We start from the raw sequence: 5,333 nt of genomic DNA, 5'->3' as shown, positions 1-5,333 counted from the left end.
AGATATTTAAAGTTAGATAAAAGTTAAAAAAACGGTTAAAAATTATGTAAGACTTAACTTAAAAAAAATAAAGTGCGTGACAATGAATCTTGTCTAACATAATATTTTTCTTAGGAGAAAAACAAATAGACCACTATTTTGCATTTCTCGTACCCTATAAATAATGTAATTCCGCGCCCATTAGAGCATCTCATTCTCAATTTAGAATATATTTAGGGATAAAAATATAGTTTTGATGAAGAACTTCACGATCTTGCTGACCGTGGTGGTGGTACTGGTGACCTTGGGTGGTGAACTGTTGTTGGCTGAGGCGAGCAAGGCGACCAAGTGTAACCCGACGGAGCTGATGCCTTGTATGGGTGCAATAAGGTCGGCGAAAGTAAGACCGTCGAAGGCGTGTTGTACAAAGCTCAATGAGCAACAACATTGTTTGTGCGGTTACATAAAGAACCCTTTCTATAAACCTTATGTTGATTCTCCCAATGCCAAACGGATCGCCGTCCTATGTCACGTCTCTACTCCGAAATGCTAGCTGCCGAAATCTAATATGCTTCAATGAAATAATCATTTGATTTCGGTTATGTTAGTTAACTAGGTGTTGCCGGGCTTGTAATCCATATGGTTATGGTATATGTTTAATTGGATCTTCTATTAATCAAAATTATCAAATAAAAAAGGGAATTTATTGTGCATGCTCTTTATTAATTGTGTTATTAGACTTTCACATTCCTTTTAAATCCTCAAACAATTAAAATGAGTATATGAATAGAAAAGGAATTTGATGTGCATACTAGCTTAATCAATTGTGATTAATTAAACTTTCACTACACTATTTTAAAATGGTTAGTCCTATTCTATATTGCAACAAATCAATTAGTCCATTAATGGTAAGCAAGGTTAAAAAAAAGAGTACAGTTAATGAGTGAAAAATTCCTTATTTGCTTGATTAAAGATGTAATTGGGCATCTCGGTAGAAAATATTTCGAGAAAAACTCTTGAACTTTCTTTAAAATATTTTGGACTGCAGAACTCTATTTATGACATCGATGAGATGATTATTTTTCTGAAAATGTTTCCAAATATACTGAAATTTCTCTAACTAGGCAAAAATATTTTTAGGACGGTCTTAGCAGAATTGCGGAAATCTAGGACCGAGCAGGTGCCTAAGTTCGGTCGCGAGTGTTCGATTTAGGCACAAAAGTGCAATAAGAAGATGCGCGGGAAAGAATTGGAGCCGACTTGTGACGGTTTTGAGAAGACCCGGAAAAGTCGGCATCATGGCTAGTTGTGGCGGAAATGTCGGGATCAGTTGGGATGGATGGAAAACGTTGGTCTAGTGGACGGTTACAGCCCACTACCCACGTCCAGTAGCTTAGCAGCAAGTAGGACCGATGGAGGAACGTGATATTGAAGTAGTGGGACGGTTGAAACCCACTATTGACGGTTAGACCCACGATCTGCAATAACTGCTAGCTGATTTAACCCATTCTGCGAAGTGGGTCGTTTTCCTTAAGCATGTTGTAATCCGAGGTCTATAAATACCTCTTGAGTTGCACAAGGATGTTTAGTATGTTTTGGTAGATAAATACCTACAGTTAGTGAGAGTCCGTTTTGTGTGCATCCAAGAGAGTTTGTAGCCTACTTATAAATCATATTTGTGAGTGAATAATAATTATAGAGTTGGGTGTGGCCCGTACCTTGTGTCTCTTTTACTTTCTGCTCGTTATATTGCTTATTGGTGTTTGGCTGATTGTTTTGGTGTGCGAAACAAGCCTCATAAGGGGTGAAAAAGTTAATAAAAACTGCTGCAAAATAATCCCTTGTGACAGGTGGTATCAGAGCCCCGTTTGCGATTTCTATCAAACATGGCAGAACGAAGAGAAACCCGAAGTCTTACTATAGAGATGGAACCAAGACTGAGGCGCCTGAAGGCGTTGGTGGGAGCCCCAAACGTTGGAGACGATGCTTCCATATTTGCTCAGATAAACGACTTAAACACATAATGGTTGTCTGCTCGAAACACCATTGCTGAAGTTTCGGAGTTGGTTGGTCAAAGGGCGCTGCTAACTGAAGAGGAGCTAGAGTCTAGACTGGAGCATTTGGTAACGGAAGAGGACCTAGATTCCAGACTGGAGCATTTGGTAACGGAAGAGGACCTAGATTCCAGACTGGAGCATTTGGTAAAGGAAGAGGACCTAGAGTCCAGACTGGAGAATTTGGTAATGGAAGAGGACTTAGAGTCCAGACTGAAGCACTTTGAGACTGAAATCAAACTCTTGAAGAGAGTTGCCGAAGCTTAAAAGTCGGTTGCCCAGAGAGCGCTGGTAACTAAAGGGGACCTAGATTCCAGGTTGGAGCAGTTTGAGATTGATATCAAACTCCTGAAGAGAGCTGTTGGAAGCAGCCCTGCCACAACCCCTGTTTCTTCATCTCGATTCAAAGTACTGGAACCAAAGCCCTTTGGAGGAGTAATAAGCGCTAAGGAGTTGGAGAACTTCCTATGGGATATGGAGACTTACTTTGCTGTAGCAAAGATCCCAGCGGAAGAGAGAGTCTCGATCACCAGCATGTATCTTGCTGGCGACGCAAAGCTTTGGTGGAGAGCCCGGTTGTCCAATGACGGTAGTGAAAAGCGTGAGGAAATAACTTCATGGGAGAGTTTGAAGCATGAACTGAAGGAACATTTCCTTCTTGGGAATACTTCCTAGATGGGGAGGGAGTCGCTATGAAAATTGAAACACTCTGGTTCTATTAGGGACTACGTTAAGGAATTTTCTTCCTTAATGCTGGATATAAAAGACATGTCGGAGGAGGACAAGCTCTTTAATTTTCTGGCAGGCTTGCAAGCATGGGCGCAAGCCAAATTGAGGAGGCAAGGTGTTAAGGATTTGCCTATGACGATTGTTGCTGCCGATCGATTGGTTGACTTCAAGACTATTGGGGCACCGAGTCATGAGACCAAGAGTCATTCCCAAAAAGATAAAGGCAAGAACAAATCTTATGCTGTAGAAAAGAGCAAAAAGAAAGGCAAACCGGAGGGATCAAACAGTAAAAAGGAGACGAAGGAACCCTTTGTCCCTCGTGATCATTCTAATCAAGGGTGCTTAATTTGCAATAGAGACCATTGAATGAGGGACTGTCCAAAGCGTACAAGGGTGACGACCCTATTGGCAGAAAAGGATGAGGAAAGAAGGGAAAACACTCCGTCCAGGGTCAATCCGATGCAATTATTGAATGTCTTGCATGCGGATAGACCAAACCTTTAAAAGGGCCTGATGTATGTCAAGGTCCTCCTTAACGATAAAGAAGTACTAACCTTGGTGGATTCAGGGGCCACTCATAAGTTTGTGGAAGATCATGCTATTCAGAAACTTGGGTTGGAGATAGCCCAACAAGAAAGCAGGGTGAAGGTAGTGAACTCCGAAGTCAAACCAATAAAAGGGATGGCGACCGCAGACTTGTATGTAGGAAGCTGGCAGGGGCACTGTGAGTTTATGGCAGTACCCTTAAACGATTTTGAAGTCATCCTAGGAATCGAATTCCTTATGAAGGCCAAGGTAGCAGTGATGCCACACTTGGGAGGAATACTCATTGGAGACCTGAGTAATCCCTCCTTTGTAACAGGAACTTACAAAGCGCCAAAGGAAGAAAGTCATGCAACCCGTCGGCCATGCAACTAAAGAAAGGGCTCAAGAGAGGAGAACAGACCTTGTTGCATCATTGGTGGAACCAAAAGCCGAAGTATACCATGATATTCCAGACAAGGTGTCCGAACTGATGGAACGATTTAAAGACATCATGCCACCGGAACTACCTAAAGTGTTGCCCCCTAAGAGGCACAAAGATCACAAAATCGAGCTGGAATCGGGTGTAGTGGTGCCTGCCTAGGCTCCCTATCGAATGGGACCCTTGGAACTGGTGGAACTACGGAGACAACTAAATGAACTACTGGATGGAGGCCTTATCAGACAATCCAAAGCTCCTTACGGATCCCCCATACTTTTTCAGAAAAAGCACGACGACTCACTAAGAATGTGCGTCGACTACAGGGAATTGAACAAGGGAATAATTAAAAACAAATATCCTATTCCCAACGTTTTGGATTTGTTTGATAAGATGGTTGGAACTCGATTTTATACGAAGATCGACTTAAGGTCGGGGTACTGGCAAGTAAGGGTTGCGGAGGAATATGTCCAGAAGACTACTTGCGTTACGAGGTACGAATCTTATGAATTTTTGGTCATGCCCTTTGGCCTGACCAATGCCCCGGAAACATTCTGTAACCTGATGAACAATGTCCTGTATGAGAACTTAGATCGATTTGTGGTGGTATACCTCGACGACATTGTGGTCTATAGTGAGTCCATGGAGAAACATTATAGCCATCTGGAATGGGTGTTCAAGAAGCTAAGAGAACACCGTCTCTACATTAATAAAGGAAAGTGCGATTTTTGTAGAGACACGATCTCTTTCCTTGGGCATGTGATAAGCCAAGGAGAGATTTCCTTGGATCAGACAAAGGTGAAAGCGGTCACAAACTGGTCCGCCCCAACAAGAGTCACGTAATTACGTTCGTTTTTGGGTTTGGCTAATTATTACATGAGATTCATCCAAGGGTACTCCCGAATAGTTGGTCCCTTCACGGATTTATTGAAGAAAGATCACAACTTTGAGTGGTCTCAAGGTTACAGTAACTCTTTTGAGACACTCAAACGAGAAGTCGCGTCGGAACTAGTGCATAAACTCCCAAGGTTTCAGAAACCATTTGAAGTGCACACAGATGCATCAGACCGGGCCCTTGTTGGGGTCTTAATGCAGGAAAGACATCTAATCGCATTTAAAAGATGAAAGTTCAAGGACGTAAAGACATGGTACTCAATGCATGAAAAAGAGATAGTTGCAGTCATACACTGCCTGGAGGCATGGAGACACTATCTACTTGGAACTAAATTTGTGATAGTGACGGATAATGTAGCCAAAACGTATTTCAGGTCGCAAAAGAAATTGTCCCCGAAGCAAGCAAGATGGCAAGAGTTTCTAAGTGAATTCGAATTTCAGTGGGTGCACAAGCCGGGTAAACACAACAAAGTGGCAGACGCGCTAAGTCGGAAGACCATTCAAGAGTATGTTGCTGTCTTGACCTTGGTCAAATCGACTTTCTTGGAGGAAGTGCGAGAGGCAACCAAAATTGATTCTAATTATCAGATGTTATTGAAGGAGGTGAGTGTTGGTGAGAGCACCATGTATTGGATTGAAGACGAAGTCCTTCACGTGAATGGTGGAAGGGTATACATTCCAAGGGGACAGCTCCGATAGAAACTAATAAGGGAAAC

Source organism: Impatiens glandulifera, chromosome 8, assembly GCF_907164915.1.
Source record: "Impatiens glandulifera chromosome 8, dImpGla2.1, whole genome shotgun sequence".
NCBI classification, from domain to species: Eukaryota; Viridiplantae; Streptophyta; class Magnoliopsida; order Ericales; family Balsaminaceae; genus Impatiens; species Impatiens glandulifera.
This window is presented reverse-complemented; position numbering follows the sequence as displayed.